The following is a 12674-nucleotide window of genomic DNA, read 5'->3' as shown; positions in this document are numbered from 1 at the left end:
CAAATAAAAACAGCACAGTGAGGAGTCAGGTTACACCTCCTATTATGCTCCATAGATTTAGGAGGGTGAAGGAACAAAGTGGAGGCAGACAGATTGTTCTGAACTAAAGTCTCTTAAATTACCCCAGAGCTGAATACTCAGCTCATGGCTGCAGTATAATGTCTTCCAAGCTGCTGCCGCCTGTCTCTGCCCTCAGATTCCTGTTCTTCATTCCTTAGCAGTCTATGGGAGACATAATAGCAGCTATTCTCCTACCACTTGCTCATAGCCAACTGCAAATTAAGATACACTACATTTTCTAAGTATGTATTTCTAAAGGTGCTAATGACATGAAATTCTCACCAGATGTAGCAATCCACACAGGAAAAAAGTATTGAACATGCTTACTTCAACGTGCTTACAAAAGCCTTTGCTGGTGATGACATTTCCAAGATGCCACCTGTATGGAGAAACTAGTCGCATGCATGGTGTGTTTTTTTTTTTTTTTATTTTATTTTATTTTTTTTTTTTTTACCCCTTTCTGCCAGCTGACGGAATAGTACGTCAGCTGGCAGAACCCCCGCTTTGAGGTGGGCTCCGGCAGTGAACCCACCTCAAAACCACAACATGTCAGCTGTTTTGTACAGCTGACATATGCGCGCAATGAGCGCGAGCGGAATCGTGATCCGCTTGCGCCCATTAACTAGTTAAATGCCGCCGTCAAGCGCTGACCGGCATTTAACTAGCGCTCCCGACCGTGCGGCCGGAGGTGCTTTCACCGCTGACCCCCGTCACATGATCGGGGGTCATCGGTGCATTGCCATAACAACCAGAGGTCTCCTTGAGACCTCTATGGTTGTTGATGGCCGATTTGCTTTGAGCGCCACCCTGTGGTCGGCGTTCAAAGCAACCCTGAATTTCTGCAACATAGAGGTGATCTGTGCTTCACCTCTATGTAGCAGAGGCGATCGTGTAGTGCATGCTTCTAGCCTATGGAGGCTATTGAAGCATGCCAAAATAAGTGTTTAAAATATTAAAAAAATATATAAAAGTTCAAATCGCCCCCCTCTCACCCCAATCAAAATAAAACAATAAAATAAAAATCAAACCTACACATATTTGGTATCGCCGCGTTCAGAATCGCCCGATCTATCAATAAAAACAAAGGATTAACCTGATCGCTAAATGGCGTAGCGAGAAAAAAAATCAAAACTCCAAAATTACGTTTTATTGGCTGCCGCAACATTACATTAAAATGCAATAACGGGCGATCAAAAGAACTTATCTGCACCAAAATGGTATCATTAAAAACGCCAGCTCGGCATGCAAAAAATAAGCCCTCACCCGACCCCAGATCACGAAAATTGAAGACGCCATGGGTATCGGAAAATGGTTCAATTTTTTTTTTTTTTTTTTTTTTTTTTTTTTTACCACTTAGGTCGGTTTCACACGTCAGTGGCTCCGGTACGTGTGGTGACAGTTTTCCTCATGTACCGGAGACACTGACTCACGTAGACACATTAAAATAAATGTGTCTCTGCACATGTCAGCGTGTTTTCACGGACCATGTGTCTGTTTGCAAAACACAGAGACATGTCCGTGTTTGTGGGAGCACACAGACCCATTAAAGTCAATGGGGTCCGTGTAAACACGTACCACACACGGATGCTGTCCGTGTGCGTTTTTCCTGTCATAGGGTTAAAATTGTAAAAATTGTTGCAAGACACGGACACACGTACAGCACACAGACCTTAAAAACGTACTCACGGACATCACACGGATCCCACACGGATAGCCTACGTGAGCACACGGACACGGATAACTCCGGTACCGGAATTATCTGGACGTGTGAGACTGGCCTTAGATAAAAGCGAACCTAGACATGTTTGGTGTCTATGAACTTGTAATGACCTGGAGAATCATAATGGCAGCTCAGTTTCAGCATTTAGTGAACCTAGCAAAAAAGCCAAACAAAAAACAAGTGTGAGATTGCACTTTTTTTGCAATTTCATCGCACTTGGAATTTTTTTCCCCGTTTTCTGTTACACGGCATGGTAAAGCCAATGGTATCGTTCAAAAGTACATCTCGTCCCGCAAAAAACAAGCCCTCACATGGCCATATTGATGGAAAAATAAAAAAAAGTCATGGCTCTGGGAAGGAGGGGAGCGAAAAACGAAAATGAAAAAACGGAAAAAGCTCCGGGGGTGAAGGGGGTTAATATTTAATTTTTTTGGGCCCATTCTTCCACACAAACCCTCCTCAAATCCTGACGCTTCTGTTGTCTTTCTATGCATTTCATAATCCAGGTAGATGGCAATGGTTTTTTTTATTCAATTATGTCTCTGTACATTTGTGCATTTATCCTTCCTTCAATCATATGAAGTTTGCCAGTGCCATATGCTGAAAAACTGCCCCACACCATGATAATCCCACCTCCAACAAACTTCACTGTTGGTATGGTGTTTTGGGGTGATATGCAGTTCCTTTTGGCTTTCAAACATGGTGTGTATTATGTTATGGCATCCAAAGAGTTCAATAGTGGTCTCATCTGAATATATATATATATATATATATATATATATATATATATATATATATATATATATATATATATATATATATATATATATATATATATTTTTTTTTTTATTATTTTTTTTTTCTTCCAGCATTTCACAGGTTTGTCTAAATGTTGTTGAGCAAACTTTAAACACACTTGAAGATGCTTTTTGTTCAACAATGGAGTCTTGCTTGGTGAGCCTGCATAGAGGCACTAATAATAATAATCACTAAGTTGTATTTGAAACAATTGTACCTGCTGATTCCAGCTATTTCTTTTGCTCTCCACAGGTGGTCCTTGGACAACTCTTCTTCTGATAATTCTTTTCACTCCTCTGTCTGAAATTTTGTAGGAAGAACCTGGTTGTGGCTGGTTTATGGTGAAATGTGTTTTCCACTTGCAGATTATTTCCCCCACAGTGCTCATTGGAACCTTCGGTTTAGAAATTCTTCTGTAACCAATTACTTCAGTAGGTTTTGCAACAATAAGGTTGCAACGGTCTTGAGACCACTCACTGGTTTTAACCATCATGAGATGTTTCTTGTGTGGCACCTTGGCAATGAGACACCTTTTTATAGGCCATCAATTGAACCAGCGGATAGTAAAAAAACAAGTGGCATTATTGCTTTCTAAGTACTGACAGACTTCTGCTGGTGTTATGACTTTCCATGGCTTTTTGCACCTCTTCATTTGTTCAATACTTTTTCCTGTGTAATATCTAATTACTACACATACCGTATATACTCGAGTATAAGTAGCACCTAATTTTGTCACGAAAAACTGGGAAAACTTATTGACTTTAGTATAATCTGGTTATGCATTGTCCCCTTATCCCTATCCTGGTATGCATGGCTCCTTATCCCCCGTCCCTGTATGCATGGCTCCTTATCTCCTATCCTTGTATGCATGGTTCCTATAAAAAAGAAAAAAAACACACCCTACTTACTTTCCCTGCGCGCCCTCGCTGCATCTTGTTCCGGTGCCAGCAGCTCTTCTGGCCGAGCGATCACGTGTCCCCCGCTCATTAAAGCAATGAACATTCACTCCACACCTATGAGAGGGGTGAATATTCATTACCTTAATGAGTGGAGGACATGCGATTGCTCGGCTGGAAGATTGGCACCGGAAGGAGATGCAGCGAGGGCGCGCAGGGAATGTAAGTAGTCTGCCCTTGTAACTGTGCGCGCTGTAAGAGAAATTAATATTCGCTGCTAGTGCAGTGTATATTCATTTCTCTTTAGCAGTGGGCACAAGCCTTAGTCGCAGCTGCCAGCTCCTGCCTCTGTGACCCGCCGCTCCCCCTCCCACGCATCTTTCTGGGACAATGATTCGTGCATAAGCAGAGTGCTGAAAAACTCTACTTACACACGAGTATATACAATGTGATTTTCTGGATTTTTTATCTTTAGATCCTGTCTCTCACAGTTGGTGTACCTGCAGTAAAAATTACAGACCTCTCCAACGCAGTATAATCAGAACAGTTCAGCACAGCGCTATCAGTACTACTTATCTATTAACAGCTTGGAGGCCTTCAGCGGGATATTATTTCTCCTTCTCCTCTTTGTAGGTGGGAAAACTTAGAAAATCGTCAGTGTATCAGTTATTTTCCCCACTGTGTGTGTTTAGTAGTTTTGTGCCGAATATGTAATTTTTCGTGACATGTCTGTACTTTCGGCTTTCCATATATTGGCTGCCTTTCTCGCTTGGCTGCCCTCCTCCTGTCATACTTTTAATCACTGTCTTCTTTATCATTCATTTTTGGAACATGACAATATTTAGAATCCATAAACAACTTCTTCTGCATTTTTCCCAGGATCCAAGTATTCCTACATGGCAGCTGTTTCTGTAGCGAACCTTACAGTCTAGTTAAAGTGGGGAAAAAATTATATTTAAAATTTTTTATAAAGATGTTTTCCCTTATTTGAAACTTACGATAAGGGGTAATGAACTGCTCGGGATCCCCAGTAATCCTGAGAACGGGGCTCTGCAGAGCACAGCCTGAATAAAGGGACGGGCAGGTCCAACCTCGGCCATCTTAGTTTTTGTTTGGTTTTTTTCACACCAGTACTATGGTTCCTTCCCGTCATAGTTTCCCATCCCTTGGTTGAACACGACAATGTGCCCTGAACAAAGACTTTTTTTTTTCCTCCTTCTTTCGAGTGATCGACTGGATCATCGTTCTTCTCTTCATTGTTGATGGGACAGTACAGGGCTCGGCTATTTCCGTTGGCACCATGACTGGAGCAGCGGTTGAGCATGCACGCCTCGGACTCAATCTAGGAGATCCTGGTGGTCCCACAGCATCTGCATATTATCCCTATACATATAGGGTTTGCTTTCTCAACAGCGCCCCTCTGTAGGTTGTTTGTGGCATTGCTGTTCATATATATGGACAAAGGTGTTTTTTTTTTTTTTTTTTTGGCAAATGTTAGCCCAGATGTCCTGTGTATATATCTCCTAGGCCGGTCTGTAGCTACATATCTTGTAGTCAGGATCGCTACCTATAGGGGAAAAGAAGAGTGGCACCAAAACATTTGCAGGCCCGTGGTTCACTTACCCATAGCCCTGCAACCTTCCTCCTACTTTATCTACATCCGTGGCATGAGGCCACTATTGCAGTGTGACACACACTGGGATGCCGAGGGCCCACCAGTAACATTGACTTTGGGGGGCCCACTCTTCACCTGCACACAAATATGACACTACCCTTGGTCACAAATTTACCTCTATATAATAATAATAATAATAATAAACGGGGTAGTTTTGGTTAATGAATGATGAGATGCTGCTTTTTATTATTTGTACAGAGTGAATCAAGTGAATTATGCCAAGTACTGCCCATACAGTGGGGTTGGGGGCCAAGATCTACAGAGGGGCCCACCAGTGGGATTCCCCTCTTACCCTGTGGGCCAGTCCGAGGCTGCTTACATGATGTTGCATTGGGCCTACTAATCAGAAGATTTGCCGGCAGGTAGAAGGTTTGGAGGGCACTAGTACAGCTGCCCCAGGATACCGATTGGGCTGGTAGACCTTGGTCCTCCAAATCAGTTTTCTCAACTCTACTAGGAGCCATTACAGACAGATTTTGGACGAATACCATATTTACTATGGAGCATTGCCTGGATGATTCCTCTACACCAAAGAGCTACACCGTGTTAACCAGTTGTCACTCCATTCTCCCTCCCCCATGTAATGTCTGGATTAGTGATCTGACAACCAGTAATGGTTACTATAATGGCACACACAGGTTGTCACCCAACTTTCCTGAACACATGACTGGCATTTTTTTACCTAGCGATGCAGCACTGTGGAGGGTGGGGGTATTGCTTCATCATATTACCTTATGACTGTGAGGGAGTTGTAATCAAAAATCTTATCTGTCAAGCTTGGTGACCAGTAATATTTTTTAAGTTAAATAGAGCTTTATATAGCAACTGGAAAAAAAAGTTTTTTCTTTTGTAAAAAGTTTTCGTGGTTCCAGCTCCGAAAAGCAGCAGCAATCTTCTTTTGTATATCTTGTTTTTCTTTTATCATGACCTTTTTAAAGGGAATATTTTCAAGTTTCCGCTACCGAATCTGAATGCAGCATGATGTAGGGACAGAGAACCTGATTCCAGTGATGTGTCTCTTACTGGCTGCCTGCTGTTGTTTTTACGAAGTCTTGGCCATATCAGCAGGAGATTATTACTAGAGGACTAGTAAACCTGCTGCTGTCCAGTCCTGTTACACCCCCACCAGTGTTTGACAGCGGCATTTAACTAGTTAATAGCAGCGGGTGAATCGCAATTCCACCCGCCGCTATTGCAGGCACATGTCAGCTGTATAAAACGGCTGACATGTCCTGGCTTTGATGCGGGCTCACCACCGGAGCGGGGGTTCTGACCTCGGCATACTATCCCGTCCGAGGTCAGAAAGGGGTTAATCAAAACTGCAGCAAGCCGCTCAGTAAGTGACACATCACTGGAATCAAGGTCTTCTATATTATACTCTCAGTGTAGCAGAAACCTGGTGACCGATTCCCTTTTAATATCCAGGCTGTATACAGGGTCGTCCAGGATGGGGCTTACATTGCCACATCATGGTGCCTTGTGAAGACCAGTATACATGCTGTACACTGGTGCATGTGACAATCCTCCCACCTCCTCCTGAGGCATAAAATGATAAATCCTTACAAATGTTATAGGCAACTCCTAAGGATTAAATCATTGAATTGGATATTAGGCCATGTTCCTCTTTAAGGATCCTTTTTTTAATACAATGGTGCTTGTTTATGAGAAGAATAACTTCACAGCTCTTCTGCTTCTACTTGCCAGGTGCCTTCGAGGCAAGAAACCATCATATTTTTTTGTCCTGTAGCTGAAGCACAAAGCTTTCCCTGTTTTCTAATTTGTATTGCTTTATTTTATCCAGTCTTTGTACACTTTGTTTGTTTTTAACCCCAGACCCTAACATCTATATTTTTGTACTTGACCAATAATACATCTAATGGTAATCGGTGAAAATGACTGTCGGGTATAGTTACTGACCCGATGCCCTCCACTGAGGCAGATAATCCAGTTTCGATCCTTCTGAATCCAGGATGTCCACCGCAGGGGCACAATGGCAATGGAAAATCAGAACCACACCTCCACAGCACATGGCTGGCATGGGTTGGCATAGTTCTGACTTACCACTGTGCCTCATGACCCTACGGCGTCCAACTTGGATGGAAGACTACCAGGATTCCTCAGTCAGCGGAGGAGGCAAATGGAAGGCACCCGGTTGGGTGACTATACATGACACACGTATACAGTGAAGGAAATAAGTATTTGATCCCTTGCTGATTTTGTATGTTTGCCCACTGACAAAGACATGAACAGTCTATAATTTTAAGGTTAGGTTAATTTTAACATTGAGAGATAGAATATCAAAAATAAAATCCAGAAAATCACATTGTATAAATTATATACATTTGTTTATTTATTTGCATTTTTGCAAATAAGCATTTGATCCCTCTGGCAAACAAGACTTAATACTTGGTGGCAAAACCCTTGTTGGCAAGCACAGCAGTCAGACGTTTTTTGTAGTTGGTGATGAGGTTTGCGCACATGTCAGGAGGAATTTTGGTCCACTCCTATTCACAGATCATCTTTAAATCATTAAGATTTTGAGGCTGTCACTTGGCAACTCGGAGCTTCAACTCCCTTCATAAGTTTTCTATGGGACTAAGGTCTGGAGACTGGCTAGGCCACTCGATGACCTTAATGGGCTTCTGTTTGAGCCACTCCTTTGTTGCCTTGGCTGTATGTTTTGGGTCATTGTCTTGCTGGAAGACCCAGCCACAACCCATTTTTAATGTCCTGGCGGAGGGAAGGAGGTTGTCACTCAGGATTTTACGGTACATGGCTCCATCCACTCTCCCATTGATGCGGTGAAGTAGTCCTGTGCCCTTAGCAGAAAAACACCCCCAAAACATAATGTTTTCACCTCCATGCTTGACAGTGGGTATGGCGTTCTTTTGGTCATAGGCAGCATTTCTCTTCCTCCAAACACTGCGAGTTGAGTTAATGCCAAAGACATCAATTTTTGTCTCATCTGACCTTATTACCTTCTTCCAATCACTCACAGAATTATCCAGGTGTTCACTGGTAAACTTGAGACGGGCCTGCACATGTGCCTTCTTGAGCAGGAGGACCTTGTGAGCACTGCAGGATTATAAACCTTTACGGCGTAATGGGTTACCAATGGTTTTCTTGGTAACTGTGGTCCCACCTGCCTTGAGATAATTAACAAGTTCCCCCCGAGTAGTTTTCGGCTGATCTCTCACCTTCCTCACGATCAAGGATACCCGACGAGGTGAGATTTTGCATGGTGCCCCAGATCAATGACAGTCATTTTGTATTTCTTCCATTTTTTTTACTAATGCACCAACAGTTGTCTCCTTCTCACCCTGTGTCTTACTTATGGTTTTGTAGCCCATTCTAGCTCTGTGCAGGTCCATGATCTTGCCCCTGACATCCTTAGAAAGCTGTTTGGTTTTGCCCATGTTGTAGAGGTTAGAGTCTGACTGAGTCTGTGGACCGAAGTCTTTTATAAAGGTGACCATGTAGACAGCTGTCTTTAATGCAGATAACGAGTTGATTAGGAGCGTCTAACTGGTCTGTAGGAGCCAGAACTCATAATGGTTGGTAGAGGATCAAATACTTATTTCTCACTGCAAAATGCAAATTTATGGTATATAATTAATACAATGTGATTTTCTGGATTTTATTTTTGATATTCTATCTCTAAATGTTAAAATTAACCCACCCTTAATCCCTTAAGGACCATATCGTGTACTGGAAAATGGGAAAAAATCCAAATGCGGTGAAATTGCAAAAAAAGTGCAATTTCCCCATAGTTTTTTGGACTTTTTTTTTTACCATTTTCAAAAATGCTAAAAATGACCCGCCATTATGATTCTCCAGGTCATTATGAGTTCATAGATACTAAACATGTCTATGGTCTTTAAGTGCCAAAAAAATCCAAAGTTTGTAAAAAAAAAAAAATAAATAAAAAATTTAAAAAAATAAAGAAAGAAATGCCATTTTCCGAGACCCGCAATGTCTCCATTTTTCGGGATCTGTGGCCGGGTGAAGGCATATTTTTTGCACGCCGATCTTCCATTTTTATTGATACTATTCTGATGTGTATACAATTTTTTGATCGCCCATTATTGCATTTTATTGCAATATTGCAGAGACCAAAAAAACATAATTTTTTTCTCTTAACGCAAAGAGCCACTTAGGTATTTCTACATCATTCAGGGGACGTACAAAATTCTCAACTTTAAAAATTCTCCAGATATATTTCGTCATCATTTAGTTAACTCATCCCTAACATAATGGCTGAAACTGTTTCTCTTAGTTGAGGAGTGTGATGTTAGTTGGTATCACTGATGATGTTGCTACTTGTAGCTGTATTTCCAGGTTTTGCGTCGGTCTGGAGTGCAGTCGATTCTTTGCTATGTTAAGTTTTATAAAGAACTCACAGTAGTAAGTTGTTCCATGCAGATGCATATCTCACTGCTCAAAATCCATTTACAGAACTCCAGCAGTAGGGGGATCTGATGTATACATCACATAGGAGACACCAAGACTGCTGTATAAGTCTCATAGGAGACTCTGAGACTGCTGTATCCAGACATTGCATAGGAGATACCAAGACCGCTGTCTCTACACATTACATAGGAGATACCGAGACCACTGTCTACACATTACATACGAGATACCGAGATTGCTGTCTCTAGACATCGCATAGGAGATACTGAGGCCACTGTCTCTACACATTATATAGGAGATACCGAGACCGCTGTCTCTAGACATTACATAGGAGATACCGAGACCGCTGTCTCTAGACATTACATAGGAGATACCGAGACCGCTGTCTCTAGACATTACATAGGAGATACCGAGACCAGTGTTCAGACATTGTGGAGCGCCCCCATGGGGCCGCGGGGTACTCGGTACCGGGTTCTTCAGTTCACAGGGGGATGTCACCGTGGCTGACCTGGTCCGTGTCCATGTAAAAGGGAAAGGTCTTTAAAGGGAATGTTCGTGACGCCACCTGTGGTATTCGGTCAGGGTGACCGACGCTGCTCTAAGGGGTCCGCTGGGGTGATGTTATGGCAGATAGATGGTATACCTTCCCACAGGTGAAGTATGTCCCCAGGGCTTCCCAGTGTGTAGATGGTGGTATGGTGAGAGGTGCACAGAAGAACGAGGACACAAGGTTGCAGTCTCTTTACCTTTACTTAAGACTTCAGCATCCACAGTCCAGAGCACCAGATCACAGGGCAGACAGAGTCCGGCCGGTTTGGAGGCAAGTCCAGAGTCCCCTTGTCCAGGTGGAAATCAGTAGCCTTCCTCTAGCACTGTAGTGTTGTAGTACCTTACTGCTAAGCTTCTCATAAGGTCCTCACAGATGTTATGTCTCTCTCTCTCTGTCCCCCAGATGGATAGGACAATCCCGTATGACTGGTGGCTTGAGGCTGTTTGTAGGGACTCTAACATGCCCCGGCCTCTGAGGGCTGCCACCGTGCCTCCTGGGTGTAGGGACGGACGGGTAACCTGCAATTAGCTGTCCTGCCGGTCTCTGAAGTAAAGCATAAAGGTCCTTACTCCCTCGGTGTGACGGCTACCGGATTTCTGCGCCTCAGAAGGAAGCAGCCTGCTCCTGGCTGGTCTCCCTCTGATATCCTCTCCTTTGCTCTGACTTCCTTCAAGCTTGCTGCAATATGTTCTGCTATCTATCCGTCTGTTTCCCGGGAGCTGCAGCACTTCAGGCCACAGGGCTCCCCTGCTTCCTTTCCCTCTGTCTTCTGTCTGGACTCTTTCCCTCCAGATCAGGATGTTCTTATAGGGGAGTTCACCTTAAACAGGCTTAGAGCTCCCCCTTCTGGTCTGGAGTGTGAACATGTTGCATGCATTGTGTTACCTGACAAAGAGTTCTCCTTCATTGCCTCCAAACGTAGTATCACTCTCCACGAGAGGAAAGCAATACCACTGCGACGACCAGGACCCTGGGGCGCCGCAATTGCATGTGTGAGTGCCTCTGGGCTCCTTTAGTCTCCGTGTACTGTGGATTGAGTTCAGCCGCTGCTCGCTGTGGGGAAACGGGGGCTGTCGATTCAGAGCAGGGACAGTGTTCAGAATGCAAATTAATGGGACAAACTAAGGGTGCGCCGAACATTCCTCATTTGCGTATTAAATAAAAATAGTTTTCTCCGCCTCTAAAACACTGAAACCTACAGTGCTGATATGATTTTTTATAGGGACTAAGTGCAGTTAATATTTGGGGACTTTTCTACCAAAAATGATTGTTGTAAAGCAGAGGCCGGCTTTCACACGAGGGCTGCAGGAGCATTCGGTTGTGTAGGAGAAACCTGTGTGATGTTGCTTTAATACTGCGCTGGTAAATCTGGCTCTGATCCTTATAATAGGAATTACGTGATGCTTATGGCTGCCCTCACTGCAATGCGACTTTACATTCTCTGCTATTCCAGCAGGCACAGGAGACGATTACAGGACCCCCAAGGACCCCCCACCTCCTCCCCAAATTCACTTTTGCTGACATGGAGAAGAGATAATGGAGGCATATTTATATCTCCTCTGCCGCTGGAAGATGAAACACAAGCTATATATATATTTATCTATAACCGGCTCCTGTCCCATTATTTATTGAGGAGTGCGACATTCATGGTCTGTAACAGAGAGCAAGTAAAGGATCCGTGTTCTGTGCCCAACATCATATTTTACAGAAAATTAGTAAATTTAAGCTGCTTTGTTTTATGGACATCTGTCAGCAAAAAATGACTGTTCAAACCTAGCACCTTTACACCTACATTGCACGCATCTCTACCCTCCTTTTGCTTGATTGACAGTTCTGGCTTTACAGGAGGCAGAGAAGGGCGGAGATAGATGGAAACAGGTAAGTGGAAGGTGCACTGAACAGTTCAGCCACGCCAAGGGTGCACCGAGGGCCTGTGCTTGGTTTGAACAGTCATTCTGTCCTGACAAACTCTCTTTAACAAAATGATGGTTCCAGCAGTAGTGATGGCAACGGGTTGTTAGACTCATGTCTTCATTTGTATGACTAAACAGGTGAAAAAAAAGTAAGCCTTTGGGGGGGACAATATTCCCATTATAGAACCCTTTTAGCAAATGGGGATTGCCTTTATTAGAAAACCCTTTTAAAGTGGATCTGTCCCCAGATTTCACAATACAAACTGCATACATAATGATATAGATCTCTCAGAAATGATCACAGTGGTGTATTTACTTTGAAAACCCATGTCAAGAGTAGCTACATAATCCTCATATTCAGATGAGCGCTTTATGAATCCAGCTAAAGAGAACAAGAGCTCATGAGTCCATCCATGTAAAGCTAATCTCTTGCTCACCCAGCCTAGCTGACAGCTGCAGCTTGTACTGAGCGGTGTGAGGTCTCAGAAGGGAGGAGGGACACTGAGGAGCTGTCAATCAGGCTAGTTGGGTGGGGATTACGTTACAATTTTCAAACAGGATTATACAGCCACTTTTTACATGGATGAAGTAAAGTAAGTACACCTGCCTAATCAGATATTATTACTTATTTTACTCACTTATATAGCGCCAT

The sequence above is a fragment of the Ranitomeya variabilis genome, chromosome 2 (genome assembly GCF_051348905.1).
Source record: "Ranitomeya variabilis isolate aRanVar5 chromosome 2, aRanVar5.hap1, whole genome shotgun sequence".
NCBI classification, from domain to species: domain Eukaryota; kingdom Metazoa; phylum Chordata; class Amphibia; order Anura; family Dendrobatidae; genus Ranitomeya; species Ranitomeya variabilis.
The sequence above is the reverse complement of the archived record's forward strand: the minus strand, read 5'-3'. Positions refer to the sequence as shown.